Source organism: Sciurus vulgaris, assembly GCF_902686455.1.
Source record: "Sciurus vulgaris genome assembly, chromosome: 7".
NCBI classification, from domain to species: Eukaryota; Metazoa; Chordata; class Mammalia; order Rodentia; family Sciuridae; genus Sciurus; species Sciurus vulgaris.
This window is the reverse complement of record NC_136467.1, coordinates 46,962,172-46,976,253: the sequence shown is the minus strand read 5'-3', so window position 1 is coordinate 46,976,253 and position 14,082 is coordinate 46,962,172.

Below are 14,082 nucleotides of genomic sequence, written 5' to 3'. Positions count from 1 at the left end.
GGAAACCATAATGTGAAGGGAAAACCTATAGAATGGAAGAAAATATTTGCTAACTACTCTTCTAATGGAGGATTAATATCCAGAATACATAAAGAACATAAAACACTGAATACCAAAAAAATAATCCTATTAATAAATAGGCAAATTAACTAAAATGATACTTCTCAAAAGGAAAAATACGACCAACATGAAAAGGTGTTCAATATCATTAGCAATTAGGAAAATACAAATAAAAACTACATTATTGAGATTTCCATCTCACTCCAGTTAGAATGGCAGAAATCAAGAATACAAATAATAAAATAAAATAAAATAAAAAATAAAAAAAAGAATACAAATAATAATAAATGTCAGAGAGGATATGGAGAAAAAGGAACACATTTACACTGTTGGGACTGTATATTAGTCAACTACTATAGAAATCAGTATGGGGATTCCTCAAAAGGCTAAAAATGGGAAAAATGGGGTCTGGGGTTGTAGCTCAGTGGTGGAGCACTTGCCTAGTATGTGTGAGGCACTGGGTTTGATTTTCAGTACCCCATACAAATAGATAAAATGATGGTCTCATTGACAACTAAAACAATATTTTTTAAAAGACTAAAAATGGAACCACCATATGATCCAGCTATACCACTTCTCAGTATTTATCCTAAAGAAATAAAGTCATCAATACATGTATACCCATGTTTATAACAGCATAATTCACAATAGCCAAACTATGGAACCAGTCTTGGTGTTCATCAATGCATAAATGGGTAAAGAAAATGTGGCATATATACTTAATGGGGTTTTATTCAGCCTTAAGAAAGAATGAAATTATATTATTCTCAGGAAACTCGATAGAACTTGAGAATGTTATATTAATGAAATAAGCCAAAATCAGAAAGTCAAGGGTCACATATTTTCTCTCATATGTGGAAGCTAGAGAGGAAAAAGGAAAAGAAAGGTAGGAGGGAGATGTGGAAATTAAAGGAAAATCAATAAAGGAGAGAAAAGGAGGGAGAGATGGAGAAGTAGAGGGAAAGGAGAAATACCAGAAATGAAAATGGCCAAATTATATTGTTAAATTGTGTGCATGTACAAATATATAGCAATGAATCCCGTCATCATGTACAACTATAATGCACCAAGTAAAAAATATGGAAAAAAGGAAGTTCTTTATTTTTTTTTATTTTTTAAAAGAACTTTTTATTTTTTTTTATTTTATTGTAAACAAATGGGATACATGCTGTTTCTCTGTTTGTACATGGCGCAAAGGCATACCATTTGTGTAATCATAAATTTACATAGAGTAATGTTGTTTGATTCATTCTGTTATTTTTTCCCTTCCCCCCTCCCACCCGTCTTTTCCCTCTATACAGTGCTTCCTTCCTCCATACTTGCCCCCCTCCCTAACCCTAACTCTAACCCTAACACTAACCCTTCCCTCCCCCCATTATGTGTCATCATCCACTTATTAGCGATATCATTCTTCCTTTGGCTATTTGAGATTGGCTTATCTCACTTAACATGATATTCTCCAATTTCATCCATTTGTCTGCAAATGCCATAATTTTATCATTCTTTATGGCTGAGTAATATTCCATTGTATATATATATATACCATGGCTTCTTTATCCACTCATCAACTGAAGGGCATCTAGATTGGTTCCACAGTCTGGCTATTGTGAATTAAGCAGCTATGAACATTGATGTGGCTGTATCTCTGTAGTATGCTGATTTTAAGTCCTTTGGGTATAGGCCAAGGAGTGGGATAGCTGGGTCAAATGGAGGGTCCATTCCAAGTTTTCTAAGGAATCTCCACACTGCTTTCCAGAGTGGCTGCACTAATTTGCAGTCCCACCAGCAATGTATGAGTGTACCTTTCTCCCCACATCCTCACCAACACCTGTTGTTGCTCGTATTCTTGATAATTGCCATTCTAATTGGGGTGAGATGGAATCTTAGGGTAGTTTTGGTTTGCATTTCTCTTATTACTAGAGATGTTGAACATTTTTCCATATGTTTGTTGATTGCTTATAGATCTTCTTCTGTGAAGTGTCTATTCATTTCCTTAGCCCATTTGTCGACTGGATTATTTGAATTCTTGGAGTACAGTTTTTTGAGTTCTTTATAGATTCTGGAGATTAGTGCTCTATCTGAAGTATGATTGGCAAAAATATTCTCCCACTCTGTAGGCTCTCTCTTTGCATTGCTGATAGTTTCCTTTGCTGAGAGAAAGCTTTTTAGTTTGAATCTATCCCAGCCACTGATTCTTGCCTTTATCTCCTGTGCTATGGGAGTCCTGTTAAGGAAGTCTGGTCCCAAGCCGACATGTTGAAGATCTGGACCTACTTTTTCTTCTATAATCTGCAGGGTCTCTGGTCTGATTCCGAGGTCCTTAATCCATTTTGAGTTTAGTTTCGTGCATGGTGAGAGATATGGGTTTAGTTTCATTCTGTTGCATATGGATTTCCAATTCTCCCAGCACCATTTGTTGAAGAGGCTATCTTTTCTCCATTGCATATTTTTGGCACCTTTGTCTAGTATGAGAAAATTGTATTTCTTTGGGTTTGTGTCCGTGTCCTCTATTCTGTACCATTGATCTACCTTTCTATTTTGGTACCAATACCATGCTGTTTTTGTTACTATTGCTTTGTAGTAGAGTTGAAGATCTGGTATTGCAATACCCCCTGTTTCACTCTTCCTGCTAAGGATTGCTTTAGCTATTCTGGGTTTCTTATTCTTCCAGATGAATTTCATAATTGCTTGCTCTATTTCTGTAAGGTACGTCATTGGGATTTTAATTGGAATTGCATTGAATTTGTATAGCACTTTAGGTAGTATGGCCATTTTGACAATATTAATTCTTCCTATCCAAGAACATGGAAGATCTTTCCATCTTCTGAGGTGTTCTTTAATTTCTTTCTTTAGTGTTGTATAGTTCTCATTGTAGAGGACTTTAACTTCTTTTGTGAGATTGATTCCCAAGTATTTTATTTTTTTCGAGGCTATTGTGAATGGGGTAGTTTTCCTAATTTCTCTTTCTGAAGATTCATCACTTATGTATAAAAATGCATTGGATTTCTGAGCATTGATCTTGTAACCTGCTACTTTACTGAATTCACTTATGAGTTCTAAGAGTTTTCTGGTGGAATTTCCAGGTTCCTCTAAATATATAATCATGTCATCAGCGAACAGGGATAGTTTGAGTTCTTCTTTTCCAATTCGTATCCCTTTAATTTCTTTGGTTTGTCTAATTGCTCTGGCTAGAGTCTCAAGAATGATGTTGAATAGAAGTGGTGAAAGAGGGCATCCCTGCCTTGTTCCAGTTTTTAGGGGGAATGCTTTCAGTTTTTCACCATTTAGAATGATATTAGCCATGGGCTTAGCATAGATGGCCTTTACACTGTTAAGGAATGTTCCCACTATCCCTATTTTTTCTAGTGTTTTGAGCATGAAGGAATGCTGTATTTTATCAAATGCTTTTTCTGCATCTATTGAAATAATCATGTGATTCTTGACTTTAAGTCTATTGATATGGTGAATGACATTTATTGATTTCCTGATGTTGAACCAACCTTTCATCCCTGGGATGAAACCCACTTGATCATGGTGCACTAACTTTTTAATATGTTTTTGTATGCGATTTGCTAAAATTTTGTTGAGAATTTTCGCGTCGATGTTCATTAAGGATATTGGTCTGGAATTTTCTTTCCTTGATGAGTCTCTGTCTGGTTTAGGTATCAGTGTGATATTGGCTTCATAGAATGAGTTTGGGAGGGTTCCCTCCTCTTCTATTTTATGGAATACTTTGAGAAGTATTGGAATGAGCTCTTCTTTAAAGGTTTTGTTAGAACTCGGCTGAGAACCCATCTGGTACCGGACTTTTCTTTGTTGGTAGGCTTTTGATGACTTCTTCTATTTCAGTACTTGAAATTGGTCTATTTAAATTGTGTATGTCCTCCTCGTTCAGTTTAGGCAATTCATATGTCTCTAGAAACCTGTTGATGTCTTCGAGGTTTTCTGTTTTTTTGGAGCATAGATTTTCAAAGTAGCTTCTAATTATGTTTTGTATTTCCATCCTGTCTGTTGTGATATTTCCTTGTTCATTCCGAATTTTAGTGATTTGGGTTTTCTCTCGTCTTCTCTTTGTTAGTGTGGCTAAAGGTTTATCAATTTTGTTTATTTTTTCAAAGAACCAACTATTTTGTCAATTTTTTGTATTGTTTCTATTGTTTCAATTTCATTGATTTCAGCTCTGAGTTTAACTATTTCCTGTCTTCTACTACTTTTGGTGCTGGTCTGTTCTTTTTCTAGGGCTTTGAGCTGTAGTGTTAGGTCATTTATTTGTTGAGTTTTACTTCTTTTATTAAATGCGCTCCATGAAATAAATTTCCCTCTCAGTACTGCTTTCATAGTGTCCCAGAGATTTTGATATGATGTTTCTTTGTTCTCATTTACCTCTACGAATTTTTTAATTTCCTTCCTAACATCTTCTGTTATCCATTCATCATATAATAGCATATTGTTTAATCTCCAGATGTTGGAATAGTTTCTGTGTTTTACTCTTTCATTTATTTCTAACTTCAATCCATTATGATCTGATAGAATACATGCTAGTGTCTCTATCTTCTTGTATTTGCTAACATTAGCTTTGTGGCATAATATATGGTCTATTTTAGAGAAGGATCCATGTGCTGCTGAGAAGAAAGTGTATTCACTCTTGGTTGGATGGTATATTCTATAAATGTCCATTAAGTCTAAATTATTGATTGTGTTATTGAGATCTATGGTTTCTTTGTTCAATTTTTGTCTGGAAGATCTGTCCAGTGGTGAGAGAGGCGTGTTAAAATCACCTAGTATTATTGTGTTATGGTCTATTTGGTTTCTGAAATTGAGAAGGATTTGTTTGACATACATGGATGAGCCACTGTTTGGGGCATAGATGTTTATGATTGTTATATCTTGCTGATTTATGCTTCCCTTAAGCAGTAATGAAATGACCTTCTTTATCCCTCTGACTAACTTTGGCTTGAAGTCCACATTATCGGAAATGAGGATGGATACTCCAGCTTTTTTGCTGAGTCCATGTGCATGGTATGTTTTTCCCCATCCTTTCACCTTTAGTCTATGGGTATCTTTTTCTATGAGGTGAGTCTCTTGCAGGCAACATATTGTTGGATCCTTCTTTTTAATCCAATCTGCCAGTCTATGTCCTTTGATTGATGAATTCAGGCCATTTACATTCAGGGTTCTTATAGAGATATGATTTGGTTTCCCGGTCATTTGGATCATTTTTTAAATTTTATTTATTTGTTTGACACAACTTGGCTCCTCCTTTATTTGACAATTCCTTTAGGATAATTCCTCCCTTTGCTGATTTGCTTCTTTGTTTTTCATCTCTTCCTCATGGAATATTTTGCTGAGAATGTTCTGTAATGTTGGCTTCCCTTTTTGTAAATTCTTTTAGCTTTTGTTTATCATGGAAGGATTTTATTTCATCGTCAAATTTGAAGGTAAGTTTTGCTGGGTATAAGATTCTTGGTTGGCATCCATTTTCTTTCAGGGCTTGAAAAATGTTGTTCCAGGCCCTTCTAGCTTTTAGGGTCTGGATTGAAAAATCTGCTGATATCCGTATTGGTTTCCCCCTGAATGTAATTTGGTTCTTTTCTCTCACAGCCTTTAAAATTCTGTCTTTATTTTGTATGTTAGGCACTTTCATTATAATGTGCCTTGGTGTGGGTCTGTTGTAATTTTGTGTATTTGGAGTCCTATAAGCCTCTTGAACTTGATTTTCCATTTCATTCTTCAGATTTGGGAAATTTTCTGATATTATTTCATTGAATAGATTGTTCATTCCTTTGGTTTGTTTCTCTAAGCCTTCCTCAATCCCAATAATTCTTAAATTTGGCCTTTTCATGATATCCCATAGTTCTTGTAGATTCTGTTCATGATTTCTTACCATCTTCTCTGTTTGTTCAACTTTGTTTTCAAGGTTAAATATTTTGTCTTCAATGTCTGAGGTTCTGTCTTCCAGGTGTTCTATCCTACTGGATATGCTTTCTATGGAGTTCTTAATTTGGTTTATTGTTTCCTTCATGTCAAGGATTTCTGTTTGGTTTTTTTTCAATATCTCTAACTCTTTCTTGAAATGATCTTTTGCTTTCTGTATTTGCTCTTTTAACTGTCGATTGGTGCGTTCATTCAATGCCTGCATTTGCTCTTTCATCTCATCGTTTGCTTCCCTGATCATTTTAATTATGTACATTCTGAACTCCTTTTCTGTCATTTCTTCTGCCATGCTGTCTTTGGGTTTTATTGATGTAACATCTAGATTTGTTTGCAGCATTTTCTTTCCTTGTTTTCTCATATTGTTCAGGTATCAGTGGACTGCTGAGATATTGCAGATTTCCTTTATTGACTTTCAATGTCCCTGAAGATTTCTATATATATCCCCTCTTAGCCTTCAGTAGGCTGAAGTCTTGGAGGAAGTTGATAATGCGGTGCTCCACAAGGAAGCTGCCTCTCTAGGAGTGGTGGCCTTCAGGTGGGGTATATTCCCTGCTAGTGGGCAGTGGTGCCTCCACTTGTTGACCAATGGTCATCCAAAGGGGACCTAGGCTGCGGGCTGAGGCAAGGCCTGTTTGGGCCTGTGTCTCTGGTTTTACTGTCCTTGTGGGGAAACCTCACCTGGCAGGGAAGATTCACCCGGTGGGGAGGTCTCGCTGGTCAGTTCCCTCCTAGAGGTTCCCCTCAATTTACAGCTACCGCCTGGGCTGGGCTGCCTTCCTCCGCAAAGTTTCCAGGGGCCCGGCCCTACCTCCTGGGCCTGGCAGCCTCACCCTTCGCAGATGAATCTCCTTAGGCTGCCCCTCCTCAGAGAATCTGCCCGCAGTCCTGGAACCTTCGCTCCTCCCCTAAGCCTGTCTCTGTGCGGCTCTTCCACCAAGAAGCCTCCTAGATCCTGGAACCCTGCTCTGCTTCTAATCGCCTGGCTATGCGGCCCCTCCTCTGAGCAGCCACCTGGGGCCCTGTACAATCGCTCTGAATCCCAGAGACCCGCCACATGCCTCTTCCTCCAGACAGCTGCCCAGTATTCTGGTGCGGTCACTAGGAGTCCAAGCAACTCACTGCGTGCCTCCTCCTCCCACCAACCACCCGTAGCCTGGGGCAATCAATCACTCCGAGTCGAAATGATCCTCCCTGTTCCTCCTCCTCCTCCAGGTAACCCCCCGAGTGTTCAGGAGCTGTCACTCTGAGTGGCTCTGAATCCACGTGACCCGCTATATGGGTCCTCTGGGCAACTGCCCGGAGCTCTGGTGGGGCCACTCGAGACCATGCGACCCACCGCGCTTCTCCTCCAGGCAGCCCCCCTGTGTTCAGGAGCGGTTGCTTTAAGTCCAAACAACTCACCAATCGCCTCCTCCTCTGAGCAGCCGCCTGGAGCTCTAATGCAGTCACTGTGAGTCCAAATGACCCGCCGCGCTCCTCCTCCTCCTCCTACTCCTCAGGGCAGGCCCCGGTGTTCAGGAGTGGTCTGAGTCCAAACAGCTCGCCACGCAGCCCCTCCTCTGGCAACCGCCTGTAGCTCTGGTGTAGTCACTCCGAATCCAAGCGGCCACGCTCCTCCTCCTCCTCAGGGCAGGTCCTGGTGTTCTGAGTCCACACAGCTCTCCTTGCCGCTCCTCCCCTAGGCAGCCTTCGGAGCCCCAGTGGTTGCTCCGAGTCCCAGTGCTGTGCTGAGCGGCCTCCTCTACGACGCTCCGAGTTGTCTGAGTTCACAGCTCCAGTGGGGGGAGGGGCGTCTCACTGGCAGCTCTACTTCCGGAAGTTCTTTAGAGAGAAGGAAAATGATATGTCAGAAACTCAGGTGTACAAAAACAAAGACCATTAGTGAAGGAATAAGTGAATATGAAATGAAATGCTTTATTTTTTGCTTTTAAATTATCTAACAGATCAAAGTTTGTTCAAAATAATAATAGAAACAATATATTCTGTGATAGTTAATGGGGAAGTAAAATGAATGATGGCAATATAGTAAGGTACTGAGCAAGGAACTTGGAATATTTTGTGTCAGGTACTTACACTAGTCATGAAATGATAAAATAATATTTGGAAGTGGACTGGAATTAGTTGTAAATGTACATTGTAAGGGCAAATACTTTTTAAAAGATTAAAAAGATAATTTGTATGTTAATAAAGGAAAAATAGTCTTATAATATGCCCAATTAAAACCAGCACCGGCAGAAAAAGCATGAGTGACAAGAATAAAGAAAGAAGGAAGGAGGAAGTGAGGAAGAAAGAGGAAGGAGGAAGTGAGGAAGAAAGAGGAAGGAGGAAGTGAGGAAGAAGGGCAACAAGATAAAACAGATATAAAATATTATTGATATTAATCCAACTATATCACAATCACTTTAAATGTGAATGATCTAACTAAACCAATTAAAAGATGGAGGTTATCAGAGTAAATAAAACAAGCAAAGAACCCCAAACAATCATATTTTGTTTAAAACAAATCCACTTTATATATAGACACAGGTAAATTAAAAGTAAAATGGAGGAAGATGTACCATGATAAAGTGTGAGAAGAAAGCAGCAGATATATAATTTCAGGCACAGAAACTTCAATCAAGAAAACTTCTCAGGGATAAAGGCATAATTCTTTATACAATAACCAAGGTACCAATTCTCCAAGAACACATAATAACCCTTGGTATGTATGTGCTTAACAACAGAGCATCAAAATACTTGAGGCAAAAACTGATAGAACTGTAAGAGAAATAGACAAATCCATTATTATAGTTGGAGATGTCAACACCCCACCATCAGTATTTGAGAGATCCAACAGGCATAAAATCTGTAAGGAGATAGTTTATCTGAACAACACCATCAATTAACTGTGTCTAAATGACATTAATTGAATACTTCATCGAACAACAGCTGAATTCATCTGCTTCTCAAGTTGACATGCAGCACCCACTAAAATAGACCACATTCTGGCCCATAAAATGTACCTTAAATGTTTTTTTAGAATAGAAATTATATAAAGTATGCTGTCAGACTATGAAGGAATTTAATAGAAAATCAATAACAGAAGGGCATTGGTAAAATCCTAGAATATTCAGAGATTGTTGTAGTCAGCTTTTGTGTTTCTGTGACTGAAAGATCTGACAAGAACAACTTTAGAGGAGGAAATGTTGATTTGGGCTCACATTTCAGAGGTTCATTTCATGGTTGGCTGAGTCCATAGCTCTGGGCCTGAGGTGAGACAGAACATCAAGATCGAAGAGCATGGCAGAGGAAAGGAGATCAGGACATGGCCACCAGGAAGCAGAGAGAGAACTCTATTCACCTGGGACAAAATATAGACCACAAAGGCACATCCCCACTGACTTACTTTCTCCAGCTATAACCTACCTGACTACAGTTACCACCTGGTTAATCCATATTAGTGGATTAATCCACACGTTAGGTTAAGACTCTCATAACCTAATCATTTCTCTTCTGAACATTATTGCATTGTCTCACTCGTGAGCTTTTGGGGCACACCTCATATGAAAATCATAACAGAGGTTAAACAACATACTTCTAAATAATACAGCAGTTCAAATAATATTTTGAACTAAATGAAAATAAAAACATGCTTAACAACATTTATGGGAGTAAAAGTCATGCTTAAATTGCACTCTTTATGTATGATCTATTAAAATGCATAAACACATTCTACTGTCATGTACAACTAATTAGAACAAGTAAAATAAAAAACTTGTAAAAATAAATAAAAAAGGGAATTCATATAATTGAATGGATATATTAGAAAGGAAGAGCTATAATTTTTTTTTTTTTTGCTGGAGATCAAAGTCATGCATGCTAGACAAGTGTCCTACCATTGAACTACCTTCCTAGCATGCAATAATCTGTCACTAGGGGGTTGCAAATAAAAACAATAATGATATATTACTGCAATCTGCTACAATGGTTAAAATTCAAAATCCTGACAACACCAAATGCTGGTGGGGATTTGTAAACACAACTCTAATTCATTGATGGTGGAAATACAAAAAGATACTTTAGAAGATAAGTTGGCAGTTTCTTACAAGGCCAAAATAAAGTCTTAGTATACATTCCAGCATTCATATTCCTAGATATTTATCCAAATAAGTTGAACTTCCATCCACTCAAAACTTGCGCACAATGTTGATAGAAGCCATACTCACATTTGTGAAAGACCAGAAGCAGCCAAGATACCTGTCAGTAGATGAATGGATAAGCAAACTGGTATAATTTCACTAAAATAAAAAGACAATAAATACACTTTTAAAGCCTTGTGCCAAAAACATCACACCAAAAACTTTGATGAATTAACACATCCTTTGAAAAATATCTATCAACTAGAATATATGAATAATTCTATAATTTTTTATGACATTGGATTCATACTCAGAATCTTTTCACAAAGAAAATTCAAGGCCTAGATGATTCCATCAGTGAATTCCGTAAATTTTCCAGGAAGAAATAACACCAATCTCACACAAATCTCGAAAAGGGGAAAGGAGGAGAGGAAGGAGAACGAGACAGAGGAGAAAGAGGGGTGGGCATCACTCCTCGGGTTGCTTCAGTCTTTTAAAGTCTAATAGTCCGTCCATTTGCCTTTCCAGAAGAACTGTCCTCTGCCCTTTCAGGTGGGTCGTACCCTTCGAATTCTCAAAGAAGAATGAAGAGAGGAGACTGGTGTCAGAGCCTTGCTGTCTAGACACAGAGTACACTGAGAGTGAACTCTGCAGGCTTACATCCTACATTCAGCAGCGAATATGCCTCTCTACCATTCATTGAAACTGCTCTAAGCTACTGGAGGAGAAAAACTAGTCATTGGAATATTTACAGGTGACCGAGCCCACAATGAGAGTTACAGTCGATATGCAAGTCAGATTCTGCTTTACCCTTAGCCCACAATGATTGTGTCACCAATAGCAATGAAGCCATGCCTGTTTTCCTTTACCCAAGGAAGGAAGGGTGAGACTCTCTTCAGCACAAGCAAAAGAAAATCTACAAACAGATTTATAAAAAGTTAAAATTATAACAATAAATGTTAGTTACACATAGAACAAAATATTTGGATGGACCCTGGGTCTCTTATTGAAGGATAAACAGAGTACTTTTTGCCTTTGTCAAGAATGTGAAAGAAAAGTATTTCAACACTCTGCAAAGACTGAGATTTCAGAAGAGGTAGAATGTGGCTCATGGAGGGAGACTTTTTTGAAACTGACAGTTTGATTGAAGAAAGGAAATCACGTCTAGAGAATCGTACACTGACTTTTTCACAAAATGCAGAGTATTTCTCAGGCTTCTGGCTACTACCTTACAGTGATGGTGCTGCAGATAGTATATCCACTGCATTGGAAACCATTCCATCAATAGTTTCAAAGTTCCCAGAATTATCCCTTAATGAGCACACCAAAAAATCAATTGATGAAAACTCAGCTTCCCTGCTCAAATCTGCAGCCGTTTATTCATGAACTATGGCATACCCAGCCAAAAACCATTAGCAAACTGGTGTCCAGGAAAAGCCTTTAAATTTTGGCCAGCCTCTGAGCACCCAGTGTGGACTCTGACACAGCTGATCATTCCCAGGGGACTCAGAGAGGTGAGATCTGATTGGCAATGTTTTTAAGAGATTTCCCTAAAGAAGTCAAAATGAACCTTGTCATTTAATGATGGCGTAAATACATGGTGACGAGGAGAAGATCATTGCCAGCTCTCTCATGTGTAATGTCCCTGCAGACTTTTCCATTTTCCTTAGATCAGAATGTGCCCAAAAGGACTTCTTCAGAATACCAAGAAGCATCTCAGCATCAGAAAGCTTACCATTCAGTCAAAAGTTTCCCCAAGCACTGGTCATAAATGTTGCTATGCCAGCTTGATCAAGATACAAAAATCTATGTACCCAAGTGTCTATTCCACCAAGTAAAGTTAATGCAGTTAATTACAGCTCTGACTCTTTGATATAATACTAACATGTTTGAACATCTTTTAGGAACTTGACACTCACTAAACATTCTATCAATAATCTGAAAATTCTATCAATAATAATGCCAGTCCACCCTCATTTCAGATTACTATTATCCTTGTTTTGTAGATGAGAAAACTGAGGTTCATGGAATTGAAATTATTTTTTCCCAAACCAGTCTATAAGGTAATGGTAGTTGGAATTTATATAGCTGATGAATTTATGTAAATCTGAAATGTTGTAACATGTAATATCCAAATTCTCAGATCTTAAATGTACCATTGAAACAATTTTGTATTAATCCATAGCAAGATGAAGAACATGTCAATCACTCCAGAGAGTTCCTTTGTGTCCCTTCCCTATCACCCTGCTATCCCCACCTTAAGCAATTATTGATCTAATTTTTATCAGTATGAGTTAGTTTTACCTGGAATTTCATTTAAACAGATAATACTGTATGAACTTTTTTGTGTCTGACTTCTTGCACTCAGTGGAAGATTTTGGGGATTCACCCATGTAAATAATACCTCATCTCTTTTTATTGCTGAGTAGTATTCCATGGCATGGTGGATGTACCAATGTTTAGTTATCCATTCTCCTGTTGAAGAACATTTGGGCTGTTTTAGGTTGCACTATTTGTAATAAAGCTGCTAAGATCATTTTTCAACAAGGCTTTTAGTAAACATGTTTTCATTTTTTTCTTGAAAAAGCACCTAGGAGTAGGATTATTGGGTCATAGGATGTGTGCTTAAATTTTAAGAAAACTGTCATAAGGTTTTCCAAAGCAATCATACCTTTTAAAGTTCACTTTTAATTTTTTCAAACTCATTATAATATATTAGGAATTCAAATGGATAGGAGTCATCCATAAATAGATACATAAATGAATACTTATTGTGTGAAGTGCAATGACTCAGAGAGCTCAGAGGGAAGCCTCAACGTCCCATCTGTCCGTGCCAAGCCTTGCTCCTTTGCCCCAAGGTATGTGAAGAAAGAGGGGCCTAGTGTCCACATGGCCAGAGCAGAGGAAAGGATTCCTTTGGTCAATTAGCTTTTTAATCTTTCCCACCATGTGCATCCTTGTTGAGAAGAAAGCTAGAAGCCAACATTCCAAATAGGGTGGCCTGGGTTCTGTCATGCATTGAGCATTCTGGCCCGTGCTCTTAAGTAGATAGGGAATGGCATGTATCTGTGGCTATGTCACAATCTCAGAGAGGTGCAGGGGGGTGTCCCACAGAGAAAGCAGAGCCATAGTAAATGTATCCCATGTGTATTTGAGCTCTAGGAGGAAGATCTAATATGAGGAAAGATTTTAGCAGTATTAGTAGCCACTAATGGCATCCTTGGAAGTATCCGCCTATCCAATGAGTGATAGGTAGAGTTTAAGCACTGCGATGCCAAGGACAAGTCAAGTCCAAGTGGATAGCCATGAGGGTGAGCACCAACACTGAGTGCCTCAGCCCACAGCCCAATGGAGTCCTGCTTCATTCTGGTCCTCCTAGGGCTCATCAACCCAAAGGCCCTAAAACATCCAACCTCTGAAGTCCTTCTGGGGGAGAGGCAATTCCCTACCCTTCAGGGAAGTCCTCAGGGACCGGGAAAGGTAGGTACCACCTGAGAATCTTCTTGATACAGAAAAGGCCAACAGCATGACCGAAAAAATATCCAAACTCCTCCCAGCATCCTCCAAGCTAGACCCAGGCTTCTCAGCCTTTTCCAAGCCTGAATCTACATTTCCAGGACTAATAATCATCCCAGAGAACCCCAAATTCCTGAGAATCAGATTTTCCTGCTAATTGTAATCAAATCCCTCATCAGTGAAGATTTTGTGGTTGAAGCCATCTGGGAACCTCTTGCAACCAACTTGGTCTCTGGCCCAGTAGCTCTTCCCAGAGTCACCTTGGGGAGGCTTAGGAAAATTATTGCATATCTTGTTCACAGACAGGTCCAAGCATTTGAGCAGGTTGGTAAATTACTTTTACCCCACTCTGGATTTTTTTGTAACAAGTTTCACCTTGAAAACAGGCTAGACTCTGCTTTCTAAAAGCACACTTAGAAGAGTCAAAAGACAGGAAAAATACTATGTTTCTCAA